Source organism: Rattus norvegicus, chromosome 7, assembly GCF_021556685.1.
Source record: "Rattus norvegicus strain SHRSP/BbbUtx chromosome 7, alternate assembly SHRSP_T2T, whole genome shotgun sequence".
Classification (NCBI taxonomy): Eukaryota; Metazoa; Chordata; class Mammalia; order Rodentia; family Muridae; genus Rattus; species Rattus norvegicus.
Genome location: NC_141540.1, coordinates 133,953,662 through 133,972,157, shown reverse-complemented (window position 1 = coordinate 133,972,157; position 18,496 = coordinate 133,953,662). Strand labels below are relative to the sequence as shown.

Sequence of the window (18,496 nt, the reverse complement as noted above, 5' to 3'; positions counted from 1 at the left end):
TGTGCCCAAGTTTGCCTCTTCTCTAGACTCTGAGGTCTCTGCGAAGATGCGCTTTGCTTCATTCGTGGCTGCGATCTCTGGGTCTCAGAGTGACCAACATTTCATAAGCATAGGAACGTGTTGGCTCAATGAATGAGCTTTTGGTAGAGACAGCCCTGAACCTAGCAAGGCCGTGTGTGTCATGGAAAGCTGACCTTGGGGTCCACAGCACAGGTGTAATGGATCAAAGATAGTCAAAGGAGGGGAGACAGGAAGGCCCTGTGAGCTGTGAGAATGAGGAGGGTGTGTTTACTGGGAGACCTGTATATGGCAGGGAATTCATCCATTCAGTTGAGCCACAATTTCTATTTAGATGGATGCCCTGGCTGGCACCAGGACACAGAAAGCTGCTTGTAGACCATTGCCTTGGCAACCTGTGCTTCTGGGGCTTCTAAAGTGCCACATAAACTGTTTTGACACTGTAGTCTTAGGACGGAACTCATGCTATGGATAAGTTGGTAAGTCAGCGAAGGGAGGGGATCCCCGAAGTCAGTTTCAACGATGGTGGTTTGTATAGATGACAAAGGAAAAGCTACAAATTAACCATCCATCAGCCTGATAATGTCTCATTACAAACACACGTATCTCTTATATCTCAGAGGGTCTTCTGGATGTCTGGCAGTTTCGGATCGCCTCGTCCACAGAGTGGGGAGAAATTTGCAGTCAGAAAACAAAGCTGTCATGTTTATCCATTTTTCGAGTGAAGCCCAGAGAAATGTGGGTGTGGCCTCGAGCACTGGTCATTAAAAGTGAGTGAGAGCCTTGTCGGTCTCCCTTGGGTTGTAAGGACTTGGAGGAGGGGGTTGGGAGCTTGGCTCGATAGGGAGGGTGGTCCAGCCTCTGTCCTGGGCGGTGATCATGCTGACATTTTCCAAGTCGGTGTCTCAGAGAAGGGCAGCCCTGCAATTTCTGGGCCAAGTCCAGGCATTGCTCATCCTTGTAAGCCTAGGACTTGGGAGCCTGATGTGAAGGATGCTGGACGCCATGATTCCTCCTCCTTTATAGCCTGAGGTGGGGGGGAGGTGGGAAGGGGAAGAAAGAGAGAGAGAGAGAGAGAGAGAGAGAGAGAGAGAAGATAGAGACACAGAGACACAGAGACACAGAGAGAGACAGTGAGAGAGACACAGAGACAGACTGTTCCACACGTGGGCTGAGGATAACGACCTCTATTCTACCTCTCTCAGGTAGATGTGGTCAGTCATAATTGGGTGGTGTGGGTGTGTACGAAAGTGCTTCACCATCCAAGGAGCTGGATGGTGGGAGATCCACAGCCGCGTGTGCATTAAGTTCTGAGGAACGTGCCCTGTGGGGATTGGACACTGTCACTAAAGTCTCTTCCTCCAACACCTATACCCACTTCCTTGCATTGAGCATTACCTGAGGTAGTTGTTCTCATCGGTATTTGGGGAGCACGTTGTCCTTAAACGCGTGCCTGTGAGCCTTACACTCGTGTTTGGATGGGTGAGATGCCGCCCTTCAGAGAATAGCTGAGACCGGAGTCCAGATGAATGGATGTGCGGTCTCCTTCAGACCTTTGGTAGTTCAGGGGCGTGTTTGCACTGAAGTCTGGCTGACTCTGAGATGGCGCCTGCCCTGTTTAGTAGACTGCAACCCTCTCTTTCCTTCCTGTAGTTCCCTCTTTCTCTTAACATGTACTTAACGTTAATTTGAATATAATGTGACTCTCTGTGTTAGAGAGATTCACCGAATTTGAAATAGACCTTAGATTTAGGATCCATGGCTGCTACTTCTGTGCTATGTGAATTTGACAAAAACACTTAGCCTTTCTGTGTAGACTGAGCGCGAAGTGTCTGTGCCACAGTCCGATGTGTCGTCCTGTGTGTGGAAGCGCTTTGTGTCAGTTGATTGACAGGAGCTACCTCCTGTGGCCCATGGGGCTCCTTGGTCTCCTGGTTCTTTATCCAAGACTGATAGGACCGTGAAAACTAAGTCAGCTTTTAAATCCACGGGAAGACTTTTCCGAAAGGAGAAGTTATTCCTAGTCTGTTCTGACTGGGTTCCCAATCAGGAGCTGGGCTGAGACGCTTTATTAGAACATCGTGTGAGCATGGTTTCCCCTGGGCTCTTCCATAATAAGGAAAAGAATTTTGGATGTGGGCCTGGGCCAAAGGAGTTGCCAGGGACGGATGGGTTCAAAGCGGAGCTTTTCGAGTGTTGGGGAAACCCGTATCTGGGGATCCCCTTCCCCTCCCCCGCTACTTCCCTTCCCAGTTAGTCATTGAGGTTGGTGTCATTCAAAGGGCTGTGACCTCAGCCAGTATGGTCCAAATGGAAGAATTCATGCCCTTCTATACCTCAGAACACAGCATCTGAACGAAGACACGGGTGAACAAGGTCTATTATTAAAAGTCTGACGGCAGTGCCCCAGGCTGACTACGCTAGGGGGTCATACCACCCAGGTGTACGACTTAGGTGAAGATTTCACTGTTGGCAGCTCCCCGTCCTGGTTCTCTTTTTCTTTACACAGTCTTTCCGGAGATTGTTGAAATCTCAAGAGCGGAGAAGACAGGCGGGTGGACCCAGAGGAGGGGCTACCAGCTCCCACGACCAGGTGCACGGGTTAGCATTTCTCAGCGCTGTTGGCAGTACCCTAGAGTACTCAGCAGGAAACTGTTCCTGCCACCTCTCTCCCACAGGGCCCTGGCTGGCTGGAGCTAGAGGCTGGCTGTGGCATGGTGGCTATGGTGAGATCCTTATCTTCCCGTACCCCGGCTGAATGACAATACGCAGGGACCAACAAGAACCAAACACTGGCAATGCCGGTTTGCTTAGCAGTTCACAAGGGCTATCTCATCTCATCCCCACAGCCATCCATCAGGAGGAGTTACTATTCCATTCTGTAGCTGAGGAAGCCCCTATGTGGCAAATCCTCACTATCCATCCCAGGCCTCATCCTGAAAGAGCTTGCCGCCCAGTGGAGGCTACAGAGTGCATCCTGTTCTGTAATGCAGACACACGGAGCCAGGAGCACCCTGTGGTGTAAGGCCGAGTGTGCGGTAAGTAGATGAAACCTCTGACCTTCTCAGTGTCTGCTCGGTGTCCATCAGCTTCCTGGAAACCTGCCCCGTCACTTCCTCCTTAGCTGTTGACTAGCTTGTCAGTACAGTAGGTTCTCTGTGACCCTTCTCTTCTCCCTCATGTTGGGAACTCTAGGGAACTGGCCCGTATTCTCTGTAGTTGATTAGCAGAAAATACACAGGGGCAGAGGAAACGCCAGAAAGTCATGAATGGGGAGATGTTTCCTAAATAACACTTCCAGGCATTCTACCTGTAAATGTTTTCATGAATTTCACCGGGGACTTCCTTCTGACTAATCTCCATTGAGATTCATTCTGGAAAATGGTTTTGAAATGTTTGGCCACTCTCCTCCGTAGGCTGACACAAACAATACACGCAAATAGCAATAAAAAAAAAAAAACAAAACGAGTACTTGCTACAGAATTGCAACTAAGGAGGCTTTGTTTGTATAAAACATTTACATACTTGCTTTTGTTTTCCTGAAATAAGGGACGAATCAGATTGGTTGAAGACAGCTGACATTTAGATGACAGCCTGTTAGCCACCTGGACGGTTGGTAAGGTTTACCTGTACTCAACGTAGGACTGACTTAAATAGAAAATCAGGGCACTGAGTCTAAAATTCATATTTAAAAGTACTTCAGGTTTTTTTTTTTTTTGTTTTGTTTTGTTTTAGTGCCAACTAACGTTTCAATACCACTGTCTAACTAGTAAATGCAAAGTGCATTTGCGGAGGGGTTAATTGGCCTGTGGCCTGCCAGTCACTACATGGGTCAGAAAGACATGGCTCCCCCATTGCAAGGACGTGCAAGTACGCTGTGGAACACAGGAAACGTCAGAGAAGTCTAGCTGCATTGCGAGAGCACTCCAAGATTTCTGAAGTCTCCTGGTGGATCCTGAAGATGTGAGGTTCTACCATGAGGCCAAACATTGAACTCCCTGAGAGGAATCTTGGAGAGAAATTCTTCTGTGCACTCTGAGGTGGTGGGAGAGTGCTTTTAAAACAGGCGGAGAAGAGCCCTAGATTCAAGGGTGATTGAGCTGGGCGAGCCGGGTGGTCATCAAAAGCAGTAGGGATGTGCTTTCTGGGTCCTGGACTGAGGCTGTTGAATTCTTGTTGCGTGTCAGATGGTAAGGGGAACTCAGAAAATTCAGGCAAGAGCCAGGCTGCCCTTTTGTGGAAATTGCGGTTCGGTGAGAACCCTCGTTCATAGTGGAAGAACACTGGGGCTACCCTGCAGCGACGGGAGAGCTCAGAGGGCTGTGACTTGCCTGTGTCCACGGGCGTCCCCTCAGCTCATTGAGCTGACAAAATGGATTTTCTCACTGCATCGACTGCTTGTCACACAAAACTGCAGAGTTGAGAGGCGGGCACAGCGTCTTGCAGATATTAGCCACAAACCTCAATGACTCCACACATCCTAAAAAAAAAAAAAAAAAAAAAAATAGATTTCAGAACCCCAGTGTGTGTTATCCTGCAGGCTCCCAGCCATGTGAAGAATGTTGGGGAGGGCTAAGAAAAGAGAAAAATGCCCTTATCAATGGCATCGACGATTGTGAGTATAGAACAGCTTTAGGTTAACAGGTAACTGGGTTGAATTTAGCCTGCTTTGACTCTGAGAATTACAGCGATAATAACTAGAGACTGCTCATACGTCTTTTCTGCTCTGCCTTTCGATAGCACGGCAGTTTTTTTCCTGTCTGCTTCAAATTGTCTTCAAATCTTGGAGATATTGTAAAATTAGTCAAAGGGAGGGGCCAAATTCAAAAGGGCCTTCGATACTTATGGAGCAAGTGGTTTTCCCATAATGCAATGGGCCTTGGATACTCATCGAGCAAGTGGTTTTCCCCATAATGCAATGGGCCTTGGATACTCATCGAGCAAGTGGTTTTCCCATAATGCAATGGGCCTTTGATACTCATCGAGCAAGTGGTTTTCCCCATAATGCAATGGGCCTTGGATACTCATCGAGCAAGTGGTTTTCCCATAATGCAATGGGCCTTTGATACTCATCGAGCAAGTGGTTTTCCCCATAATGCAGTGTTCTTGCACGAGCTGCTAGAAAATATTCGCAGTTCTAGAAGTCCGCATAGAGAATAAATATGCTGTGCTTTCAAGCAGGCTACGTGTGAGGAGAACCACAAATGATACGCGTGCCACTCACATAGCATTAGAGAGATCCCTGCCGTTAGGAAATGTTATCTTATGTAAAAAGTTGATAATAGAATACAAAGATGCTAATTTGGGTAGGTGATGAGCTGATAATAGGGACTTTCTTCATATCAGTGATTTTCATTTGTCACCCAGCAAAGCCGCTCTCCCTAATATGATACCATAGCAAAATCCGGGCAGATAGACAGCGGTGAAATTTATGATGCAAAAAAAGAGTCAATAGCATTATAAATCTTATAAAATGATTTTATTTCAGCTGTCGGTGTTCTTGGCTGGGAAGTCTCCTTCAATTCTCCTATCTTAGTCCCGTTTACCTTAGTGATAGTGAGTGACGAGACGAAGATTTGAACCTTTGACAGCGGCACTGGACTCCAGATGGCTCAGTGGTCTCCTATTTCCTATTTTGCCTAGCTAAACTCCTGTCCCATTAAGTGCGAGCGGTTGGTCGGAGAGAACCAGCAGAAGGTAGTTTGGAGGGATGTAGCCCATGTTTCCTGTGTGAGATGCTTTTAAGCAGTTAATGACTCCCTAAGCTTTTGGGGTAGCTTTTGAGTCTCATGAGAGGATTGCCATAGGCCTGTAGCAAGGAGGTCCTTCTTTACGAAGAAAACGGAGTCTAGCTAATGAGAACTTTGGGAAAATCATTTCCCCGGAGGCTTGAGGGGATCCAGTGTAATGCAATTTATCGGAGCCACAAAGTCATCAACTCCCATCTCTCGGGTTTCAACAAAAACCACACATATGTAGTACTCATCAGAATCTGGCTTGAGGTCTTCCCTTATTGTCAGCTCCCTGGAAAATTCCAAAGGGTGTCTGCGCCATCAATTTCTCATTCTGAGGTACGGCCAGGACATGAAATATACTTCCGGGAATGTGAAACCCTGGGTCTCCCTTCTGCTTATGAGCCAGGGAACGCTTAGAATCTAAATGTTGGTCTCAGCGGCATGAGGCATACCACGATCGGACGCCAATGTCTTAGAGAGAGCCCAGCCTATGTGTAACGCAGCGAGTACACTTTCACTGCTCGCCATTCATGCACAGCGCAAAGATAAGAGAGTCACGTGCAGACAGCTCAGCGCATCTCCACATTTAATCCAAGGATAGAGAGGCATGCTGCCATGGGGAGTGTCTGTGCCCTGGGTCTGATGGTAGCAAGGCCTTCTGCAGTCGTGCAGAGACAGGAAGACACTCTCAGCTGCATCTTAAAGACATCAGGATACCAGGAAACTTTTGTTAGGGTTTTAGTTCACATGTGACACACTGGAGCTTTGTCTCCAGCCAGGAGAACTCAAGTGTTTTCTGAAGCAGAAGACACAGCTCGTGGTGGCTCTGAAATATGGAGGAGGAGAAACCTCATATATTATGTACAATGGGCTGGTTCAACTTCCAGGACAGCCACTTGCAGTAGATGGACTCCCTCTGCCTCAGGATCGCCACTTTGGTCAGAGAACACCCTCACTTCTTTCTCACTTATAAAACATTTAAATATTGGTGAAATTTCCATGCAGTTTTTTCTTTGGGCTTCCAGTTTATCATTCTATTCTCTGTGCTAAACTTGGACTAAATTGAGGTCAGAAGCCTCAAAGCTCCATGTTTGTTTGTTTTTGTTTTTAGGTGTGAAAGAGTTAACAGCTCCAGGGCCAACTGCGTTCTTTCTGTGAACTTCCATTGCACTTGAGACTTGACCTTATGTGTCCCTCTGGTTTTCTGCCTCCACTTGCTCCCTCTGCCCTGGTTGCTTGGGTCATGTAGACTGCAGATGCCCTTTTTGGCTCTCTGTGTAGCACTGTCCCTTCTTATATCTGCTTTCCTTGGGTCCTAATCTAACCACTGTGCATCGGGACACCACTCCCAATCACAGAGCTCCAGGATTCTTTTTATTTATTTATTTATATTTATTTATTTATTTATTTATTTAATATATATGAGTACACTGTAGCTGTCTTCAGACATACCAGAAGAGGCATCAGATCCCATTACAGATGGTTGTGAGTCACCATGTGGTTGCTGGGATTTGAACTCATGACGCCGGAAGAGCAGTCAGTGCTCTTAACCACTGAGCATCACTCCAGCCCCGAGCCCCAGGATTCTTATATTTTGCTTCTGGGATAGTTTTGCCCTCAGGAATATGATGAGCAGGTCACAGCAACATTACCAGGTGTGTCCAGGCCGGTGTGTGACATCTGTGTCTGGTAAAGATTCTGAATCTGCAAAAAGGATACTTGGGTTCGGAAACTCTGTCCAGCTTCCTGTTTTTCTTCCATCAATATCTGTGCTGCTAGCATTCTGTCAATCACCCAGAAGGAGGGAACCTCAGCTGAGGAATTGTCTCCATCAGATTGGCCTGTAGGCATGTCTGTTTCTTGACTATTGATAGAGGTGAGAGGGCCAAGCCAACCATGGGTGGTGCCAACCCCTAGGCTTATGGTCCTGGGATTTTTTTTTGTTTTTGTTTTTGTTTTTGTTTGTGTAGCCTTGGCTGTCCTAGAACTTATTCTCTAGACCTGGTTGGTCTCAAACTTAAGAGATCTGCTTTCCTCTGTCTCCCTAGTGCTGGGATTAACGGTGTGTGCCACTGGTCTTGGGAAGTTTGAGAAAACTAGCTGAACACAAGTCTAGAAGCAAACCAATAAGCAACATTCCTCCATGATCTCTGCTACATTTCCTGCCTCTAGGTTCCTGCCCTGACTTCCCTCAATGATGCATTGAAATGTAAGCCAAATAAACGCTTTTCTCCACAAGTTGGTTTTGGTCAGTGTTTTATTACAGTAATAAAAAAAAAAAAGCAAAGGTAGATGGTGTCTTAGCCTTAAAATTGTTTGCTATTTTTTTCTATGAATAATGACAAACTATATTGTTCCAATGAGTTTCTTGGTATGGATACTTCCCAACCAGAAAACAGCACTGGGTTTGAAGTAATCACACACCTTTAAATAAATATCAACTGAAGGAGGGGAAATGGTTTAGGGCAGTCAGTGGTTCTCAACCTGTGGTTCATGATCCCTTCAGAGGTCGATCGAATAACCCTTCACAGTGGTCATATATCAGGTATTTACATTACGGTTCATAACAGTAGCAAAAGTACAGTTATGAGGTTGCAGTGAAAATAAATTTGTGGTTGGGGGGTCACCATAGCATACGGAACTGTAGTAATGGGTCAGAGTGTTAGGAAGGTTGAGAACCACTGGGTTAGGGGGTGGGAAAGAGGAACGTTTGGGAAGAGACGCTTCTAGACACCACAGTAATTACAAGATCAGACATTCTCTGGGCGCTGAGTGTTGGCCCACAGCTTTCTTCTCCATTCTAGAATCTAGGCAACCCCTCCCCCACAGAGATGGGAGCTCAGCCTCCTTTGGACACTGAGCATTCTGGGTTTTTTGGGTCTCAAGGCAGAGGACTGTTTGTGTTAGTGACTTTTCTCTTGTTTACGTAGTTAGCGTAGAGTCTTTAATTGAGACTCGTTAGGGAGTGTATCTTGAGCTCTTAATTGTTTTGTGAGGCAGTTTCTATGGTTTCATGACATGGCAGGGACGTAGTGAATGCAATCTGCCTAACGTTCATTTAGCCTTTCGATATGTTTGTATTTTTTTCCACCACACAGGGGAAACCAGGTAGATAATAGCAACACATCCATGGAGCAGCCCTGGGGTCTACATCCTTCTCCTTGGGGAAGAGCATGGCCTTGTGAGGTCTTTGACCAATAGGATGACATTGTAGGGTTTCAAACGGGAGATTCTAAGAAGCCCTTCCTGATTCTTCCTTACTGGGGACTACCTTCTACAGTCCAGGTGCTGTTAGAAGCCCTTTTTACACAGAGACTCCGCAGGGAAGTGAAATCCCTTGCTCAGATAAACCTTTCTGCTAAGAGCCAACTGCAGGCAGGCAGTGTTGTACAGATAGAATCTTTGTGTGTTTTAGTTCAACCAACTCTAGATAAGGCCAGTAGTTTTCACACTGAGCTAGATGACCTGTGGGATTAGTGCTGGCCTCCCTGAATTATGAGTTAATTTGCTTCATGTCTCCAAATCTCGAGGTGTTTTGTTCCACAGTAATAGATACCAAAACACGTTTATGCAATAGTGGTATATGTACTATTAGCAGTCAGCATTTGTTTAAGGCTTCCTAGCTACGACCTTGTATCCCCATGAGAAACTGTTTGAGACCCAAGACCTTCGTGGGATGCTTTCTAGAGTGGTTCTGTGCCTGCTGATGACCTGCCTTGTAGCCTTGTGTCAAGCAGTGTTCTCAACTCACAGGGGAGCAAAAGTACTTGTGAGGTACCATGGGAAATTGAGTTAAAATGTGTGTGCATACATACACAAACATAGACACACAAACACACACTGTTTAGAGGTCTTTAATCGAACACTGTGTATGGGAGTGGCATTTGAAAGTAGCAGGACATTGGATCTCTTCTTCCAAGGACATCAGACTACATGAGGTCATTTCACTAAGTGCCTTCCATGGGCTTCTGGGTTGCCCCAGTTTATCCCTGTAATTAACATAGGACTTCGTGATACAATGAGTAAAAGCAAGGTGTAGCCTTCTATGATATTATTAAAAGTGCCTATGATCATTATCTAGCAATCAGCATATTTAATAAGACGCTTGATTATAATTGGTGCTTTGTTTTAAATATTTTTCTCCTTGTCGTACTGACTTAATTATACAGAATGTTTTAAAGCAATATACATGTATGTATATATATATATATATACACATATATATTTATATCTTTATACAACCTTGTGGGATAGTTATTACTTTGCCCTTATAGACGGGGGTGGGAGGGCTGAAGTCTAGGGGGTTTAAATCATTCGCTCAAGGATATTCAGCAAATGCAGACCCAGGATTGGTCGCGCAGTCCGAACATGGTTCCCAGCCATATTCTCCTTCTCTCTTTCGGTGCCTGTATCCGATGCTGCCCTTCTAAAACGCTTGCGATTTGGAAGGCAATTTGTAATAAAGAGCCAGGCTGGAACTGAGGGTTTAAAGCCACCACCTGCCCTTTCAGGTATAAAACATTTTGTTAGAAGCAATAACAGCATAATTACAGCAAATGTCTCTACCTGGCTGTCACAGCCGCACGCGGTCCGGGTTACAGGTTCGAAATTTCACCGATTATTGGTGCCTAATTGGCTTCCTGTAGGTGATAAACGTGTCGCTGATTGATTATCGTGACTTGGTCATATCCGAAATGTCAAAGTAGAAAATTGAATTGTCTTATTATCCCGCGCTCTCATTCAAGCACCAGATAAATATTACAAATGATGGTTTTCTACTGAGCACCGTATAAAGAATTTATGGAATATTAATCATACTTTTATCCACAACCTTCATGCTTGGCGGATGACCCCAAACTGAAATCGTGTTTGACTTTTGAGGAATAAGCCTTACAAGCCATCCGCGCAGATCTGTTTCTTTGTTGCCTAGAGTCTTACAGCATGGATATTCCCTAAGGAGAATCCCTACCTTCTTTAGCAAGAATTGGACATTTATGGCCGCTTGGTAGTGCTCCTCTTCCTTGCTGCCCATATGTTTCTGCCTGGCACGGTAACCCTTCCATACAGCCACGGGGTTGTGAGAGAAGGAGGCTCAGTCCCCAGTTCTTTTTTTTTTTTTTTTTGGTTTTTTTTTTTTTTTTTTGGTTCTTTTTTTTTTTTTGGAGCTGGGGACTCAGTCCCCAGTTCTAAACATGGCTGATGCCTCATAGCCTCAAATAAAACACTGCTGTAAAACACCTGCAAAGTCCACTTTCTGGGAGCTTCCTGTCTTCTGCCAGTTCTAAGCTGTCTGCTTTTGCTAGGACATTAGGGTCCTGTTTCTAGAAACTGGATAAGAGGAATCTATAAGGAAAATCTTTGAGGCAAACTCTGGCAAGAGATCTCAGTCTTCAGGAGGGAAGCTACTTGTGGCCTTCACAACATTAAAGGGATCTTCAGATTACTAAGTACACCAACTGTTTGTCCGAATTTAGCTCATGATCAAGTGTTTGTTATGTCAACACAGAACAGACATATGTGCATTTGATAAAAATAAAAACCATTTTAAGATAATACTGATTATATCATACCCTTCAAGGAAGCTTGTCTATGTGCATGTCTGTGTACCACATGTGTATGGGTGCCCACGAAAGCTAGAAGTCCTATCCCCTCAAGCAGAAGTTACAGCTAGTTGTGGGTGCTAGGAACTGGACCTGGGTTCTCTGCAAAAGCAGCAAGTGCTCTTAGCTACTGGGACATTTCTCTATCTACCAATATATTTATATTTAAAAGTAACATAATATGATAGGGGAGATTTATTTTTTTAAATTTCAGGTGAAATTTATTTAAAAACTCGTAGATACCAATGTGAGCCATCTGATGCTTCAGAATGGTGAGTACCCATTATCAGATGATTATAAAATTAAAATGTAATAGAGGATGCATATGTTTCTTTTTCCTTCTGTTTTTTTCCCTAGGGTCATTGCGTGGGCCAAGGACCCATTTTCTCAATGATAAAGGATGCTAGGAGGACATAGTCCATTATTACGGACTCTTCCATTGATGAAACTTTGAAGACAACTCACATTCAAGTATTTTTATGATTCCTCTGGTCAGTCTGAACTGGAAGGCCGTGTCATGCTCTGAATCCCACTGGTCCACGAGCTGTTTTTGAGGCTCGCCCTTTCCCCGGTGGGCTCTAGTTTGAAAAGGCTTCAGAGCTTTAGAAAGTGGAGCTTGACTAGAAGACGTGCACCCCTGGTGAGGGTTCCCAGTGTGTCATCCTTGCTTACTTCCTGTCTGTCCCTGGTTTTGGTCTGCTCTGGCAAGCATAAGTTATCCTCTGCGCATGCCTGGTTCTGGTTTGCTCCGCTGAGCGTAAGTTATCCTCTGCGCATGCTTCTTCCGCGACGGTGCCCTGTTTGAATAGGTGGGAACAAGAGCTGGAATACTCCGAGTCATTAACGTAAAACCAATCTTTCCTGCCTTCATTTCTGTCAGCTGCTGTGATCACGGTGTCCCTAAACAATGCCTAAGTGCCCCCGCTCTGGCCTCAGGACCCAGTGTCACCATTCCTTTCCAAACGGTCATTCTCCATTCCCTCGTAGACTCCTCCGACAGTAGGTGTTCATGAATGCCGAAGGGACTACTGCACCATAAGCACACCAGCACCAGGTTATCCTGGGTAATCAAGATCATATTCAGGGTGACAGCTCTGAAGGAAATGGAGTCTCTTTGGATTACAAAGAAAAGGGAACCAGCGCTCTCATAACTGCCTTTGAAATAACTTGTATCTTTTCTTTCTCCTCTGGGTTAGTAAAAGTCAAAATATATTCTAATTAGAATTTCCCACCTGTCTCTTAGAAGTAGTTTTGCCCAGAGCTTGACACAAAAGGCAGCCATTTCTCCCCCTTATGTGTACACCCATGTGTTTGAAGAGGCAATGCCAGAGATTGTGTCTTTGACTCATTTATACGCAGTAAATGTGAAACTGAAATAAGCGAGGTTCTTTTTGAGCGGACATGTGTACTTGGTCTCTTTCTTTGTCTCTCAGTCTGTCTCTGTCTCTCTGTCTATCTCTGTCTGGCTCTCTGTTTCCCTCTCTCTCTGTGTCTTTATGTCTCTCCCTCTCTCCTTCCCCACCTCTCTCTGGGTTTGCATCTCTTTCTGTCTCTAACTTCAACTATAAGCAAGTTACTTCAGGCTTCCCCTCCCCCTCCCCACTTTTCTCCCTCTCTCCCTTCCTCTCTCCCTCTCTTGCTGCCTCTGCTGTGTATAATATTTTTCCAGTTATTTCAGTTACAAACATTAAACACCAAAGTTTCATTATTTCCTCAGCCATACTGTGGGAAACCCAGCTTTGGTTGACTAACCTAAGAACCAGTGGACATTAAAAAAACAAAGTCACTCTCTCTCTCTCTCTCTCTCTCTCTCTCTCTCTCTCTGTCTGTCTCTCTCTCTGTCTCTCTCTCTCTCTCTCTCTCTCTGTGTGTGTGTGTGTGTGTGTGTGTGAATATGTGTGTGCAGCTGCCCTCTAAGGCCAGAAGACAGTCTCAGACCCCCTGAAGCTAGAGTTACAGGAGTTGTGTATCAGACGTGACTGCTGGGAACAGAACTCTGGTCTCTGGTCCTCTGCAATAATTCTCCTCTCCCTGTTCTATGTCCTCTTGCTGTGAGAGTTGCAAGTTACACAGAGAAGTAGGGAGTACCTAGGGTCTGGTAAGGGCCATCGGAATCCTTGGGATGGTCCTATCTCCCTCAAAACAAGTCAACCTTTTTGTGGGATGGATGCTTCCTTCCTGGGACGTGTGTTTCCTGTGGGACTCTGGGGCGAGGTCCCTGGGTTTGCATCTCTTTCTGGTTTATTGTTCTTGTTTTCCAGACTCAGTCAGCCATGGCCTAATACTCAGTTTTGAGTGACATGGTCATGATCTGTCTTTGTTCCCCACCAACAGACCAAGAAGCTTTGCGATAAGTGGCATGCACAGATCACTAGCTGCACATGCCTTTGAGAGGGATGTGGGTGTGTACTGTGTAGACTGTGAGGTTCTGGGCTGGGATTGCCACTCATGGATTTCTTTCTGTTACCAACTGTACAACGGTGGACTCACCTTTGTCTGCCTTGCTTTTTTCATCTGTAAAGTGGACATGATTCTGGAAATTTTTCTGAGTATATGAGAAATGGATATATATATGTATATATATATATATGGAATATTTAAAATGATATCTTATGGTATTATCAATTCAAAGATGACAATTTCCTAAGGAGAGATCTGTCTTCATAGAGCATCTGGTTAGTCTCAGGTCCTTAACCAACCGCACTCTGTTTCTCCTGTCTCTTAGCCTGAATCTTTAGTGTCTGGGGAGACGTCTGTGTGGTCCTCCCACACCCATTATAGTCACGGAGAGCACTGGGCCAGCAATTCACGTCTGCAGCTGTGCTCAGTCTGCCCCAAGGTCTTTCCGGATGTATGACCCTTTCCAGCTGAGGTCATATGCCAAGTAAGAGGTAATGACTGCAACAAGCACACACTGCCCGTTTTCAGTACCCTGTGCTCTTCTATACGTCCAGAGTATTGATGACCTAGGCACACCCCTTTCTCTCAAGCCCCCATTTCTTTTTGTGAGGTGTGCTGGACTATGTTGGCTTGAGCCCCTTTGAGGTCTCTGTGTGACTTGCTTCCTTTATGGCTGCTTGTGGCCTTGAATCTCCAATTGTTCTCTCTCTCATCTACTCGTCTGTCTAAAGTATTAGATTATTTTTTTTTTTTTAAAGATTTACGTACTATGTATACAGTGTTCTGCCTGCAGGCCAGAAGAGGGCACCAGATCTCATTATAGATGGTCATGAGCCACCATGTGGTTGCTGGGATTTGAACTCAGGACCTCTGGAAGAGCAGCCGGTGCTCTTAACCCTTGAGCCATCTTTGCAGCCATTGCAAGAATTTAAAATACTAAATTCTTGAAGCTGGCAACACAACCATTGTATATTAGATATAGAGCAGTGATTTCAAATTTATTCTTCTCTTACACATCACATCCCTACTGTAGATTGCCCTCCTTCCACTCTTCCCAGTGCCCCCCACCTCCCCTCTCCCACAGATTACTCCTCTTTCCCTTCAGAAAAGCATCACCCCCCCCCTCCCCAAGGGATATCAACTAAACGTGGCATAGCAAGTTACAATAAGACTAGGCACAAACTCTATCAGGACTGGGCAAGGCAGCCCAGTAGAAAGTAGATCCTAAGAACAGACAGAAGAGTCAGAGACACCCTCGTTCCCACTCTTAAGAGTCCCACAAGAACTCCAAGCTACACAATCATAGCGTCTGTGCAGAGAACCTACCTCAGACCCATACAGGCTCTGTCACTGTCCATTCAGTCCCTGTGAGCCCGGTCAGCCCTGCTTAGTTGATTCTGTGGCTATGTTCTGTTGGTGTCCTTGAGCCCTCTGGCTCCTAAAATCCTCCCTCTCCCCGTCTGGTGTGGTCCCCCAGGCTCCACCTAACGATTGGCTGGGGGTCTCTGTATCTGCTCCCACTAGCTGCTGGACGAAGGCTCTCCGATGATAACTGGGCTCGCAGCAATTCATTTTCTAAGTGTACAAGTCAATCAATTCTGTAGCCGCCGTAACAAAATCTCACAGACTGAGTGGTTTGAACATGCTTCTTGGGGGCTGGAGAGATGGCTCAGTGGTTAAGAGCACTGACTTGCTCTTCCAGAGGTCCTGAGTTCAACTCCCAGCAACCACATGGTGGCTTACAACCATCTGTAATGGGATCTGATGCCCTCTTCTGGTGTGTCTGAAGACAGCTACAGTGTACTTATATAAATAAATACATCTTTAAAACACAGAAAAGTAAAATTATAAAGAACATGCTTCTCATGATTCCGGAAGCTCCAAGTCCAAGATCGAGGTGTTGACCAGTCTGCTTTCTCCCGACCTCTCTTTGATGCGTGGGTGGAAGCGGAGGACTGAGTTCTCCCGTGATCTTTATAATTGTGTATGCAAATATCTGAGTGTTTATATGCCTGAGTTTTCTCTTCCCGTAAGGGTCTCAATCAGAGAGGACAAGAGCCTATCCTAATGGTCTCGTTTTATTTTAATTACCTCTTTAAAGATCCTATTTTCAAAGACAGCCACATTCTTTGGTACTGAGGATTACGGCTTTGATATATGCATTTTTTTTTTAAGAGACACAATTCAGCCTGTAACAGTGTGCGCTTAAAATAGCTGTTATGCTGAATGTGAAATGCAGATCAAAACATTAGGAGTGTTCTATAAATATGTGTCTCATATTAGGGAGATTTAATGGAAATTTCGGGATTTATCGGGTTTGACTACTATAATTTCCAGGTGTCCGGCATGTAAGTTGATGATAGCTAGGTTGCCTGCCTAATCACAGGTCATCACCCATCTGATACTTTAAAATAACATTTATTTTATGCAGTTTGTTCTCGCGTACGCGGGAGACCAATAAGGCCCGGCCGCCCACCCACCTCGCCCCACTCTCTCCAGGTGGCACATCAGCAGGTGTGAATCAGATTAGCAATTTGCGATGGAGCTGAATGTAATCAATTACACAATTTGGAGCCATTCAAATATAATTCATTGAATTATATCCTGAAGCATTGAAGAAGGGGGTGGGAGGGAAACAGAAACAAAGGCTTCCCTGGGAAACGCTGTGAGTGGCGTCTTCAGGGTCCTCCGGAGTGCAGGTGACAGTAGCCGCGCGTTCTCAGCCGAGGGTCTTACCTTAACCACAACTCGAAATGGGACGAGAAAAAGAGACAGGAGCCTCCGTATTGGACAGCAAGGGGCCAATGACTGTGCATCATTTCTTGATTGTAGATGCCCCAGAATTTAGTTATATAAGAAAGGTGGGGACTCCTTATATAATAGGACTAAACACTGAGTAAATGAGGTAAGAAGCCAAAAGAACCCCATGGGGTTGAGAACGGGCGGTTTCCATGAACCAAGACAAAGTTCTCATTCCGTCCGACTGACTGAAAACATTTGGGGGACTTAAAAACACCAGGGCTGGGCTTCCACACTTGTAGTGTCCGGCCTCCTGGTTTGCATGGGTTCCCTGACACTGCCATTTCTTTTAGTGTGATGTGGCGCGTACCGTCTTCTAACACAAGTTTAATCGACACACATGTGATCATCGGCTGTTTCTGTTCAGTGACTAATCTAATGTCAGGGTATTATTTCCAATTTGTTTCTTCCTCCAGTACATAGTTTTCAGAGCAGAGAGTTTTGGTTCTGTTCCTTGTACTTCTCCGTGCTCAGTCCATAGCTTCGAAACAGATTCTTCTTTTGGGGATAGTAAGGCACAATTTATTATCGTTAAGAATGTTAGCATACATTATTTATGAACGATAATGGGCTCATCGTGACACATCCATACACACGTGTAGTGGTTTTTAGTCCTATTCGCAATCTCCCTCACTCTCAGTTGTTTCTCCTTCCTGTCTGTCTCCCTCCTGCGATGATCAGCCCCTCCTCACCTCCATTTGTTTTCTGTCCAGTTATCTCTTCATCACTATTTTATAGGCAGGCGTGTTGGAGAGCGTTTACAGGGCCATGCGTGGTGGATTCCATGGTATATATACATCACATTTTCATTGCTCACTCACGGTTTGAATTTCAGGTTGCTTGCCATTCCTAGAGTAGGCTATCACGTCCTTTGGACATGGACCCAGGAGTGGTATAGCTGGACCACATATAGATTTTTTTGTTTTTATCTTTTTGAGAATTCTCCACTTTGATTTCCATAGTGGCTGCACCGGTTTACGACTGCACCAAAAGCAAATGAGGGTTCCCTTTGGTCCACAGCCCCCCAACATTTGTCGTTGGCTGTCTGGTCAGTCTTCGCCATTCTGCCTGGAGCAAGACGAGATTTCAAAGTTGTTTTGGTTTGTGTTTCTCTAATTGCAAGGGACAATGAACATTTTTTGAGGCGTTTCTCAGGAAATTACCCCCCTTCTTTTGAGACCCCTCTCTCTAAGTCCTGGGCCTATTTGTTGAACAGGCCATTTAATCTAAATCTTCTGAATCTAAATCCTCTGTCAGACGGGTGGCTGGCAAAGATTGTCTCCTGCTCTTTGGTCTTCCTCTTCACTCGATTGAACTTTGGCTGTGTAGAAGAAGCCTTTTAGTTTTAAGACGTTCCACTTGGCCAATTGTTGGCTTTAACTCTTAGGAAAGTGGCTAGGAAGTTCTTTCTTACAACTGTAACACATAAGGTACTTCGCATGTTTTCTTCTAGATGTTTCAGTGTCTCATGTTTCAGATTTAGGTCTCTGATCCATTGGGCGTTTTTTTGGTGCAGGGTAATAGATACAGATCTAACATCATTCTTCTGGATGTGATCGCTCAGTTTCCCAAGTACCACACATTGAGGATGTGTCCATCTGTCCAGTCTGTGTCTGGGCGTCATTGTCAGCTACTCATGACTCAGTGGCTGAATTGTGTGTGCTTATGATTGGGTGTTTGGTTTTTGTCCCGTTGGTCCTCATGCCTATTTTTGTGTCGATGCCATATTGTTTTCATTTTCAAAAACGGGGCTGGGGATTTAGCTCAGTGGTAGAGCACTTACCTAGGAAGCGCAAGGCCCTGGGTTCGGTCCCCAGCTCCGAAAAAAAGAACCAAAAAAAAAAAAAAAAGGAGGTAGCCCCTTTAAAAATGTCTTGTAGAATTCTTCTGTGAGTCCATTTGGCCCTGGATATATATAATATCTATAATATATAATATAATATA

The 18,496-nt window shown here is 45.2% G+C and overlaps 1 long non-coding RNA gene across 1 annotated transcript; it reads left to right on the top strand.

Moving 5' to 3' along the window:
* The first annotated feature begins 638 nt into the window (after positions 1–638).
* On the top strand, positions 639–7,978 carry LOC148004940 (uncharacterized). The gene is made up of 3 exons (XR_015625899.1): positions 639–788; positions 2,868–3,056; positions 7,802–7,978. It is a non-coding gene; the product is annotated as an uncharacterized LOC148004940 (long non-coding RNA).
* Positions 7,979–18,496: the final 10,518 nt, after the last annotated feature.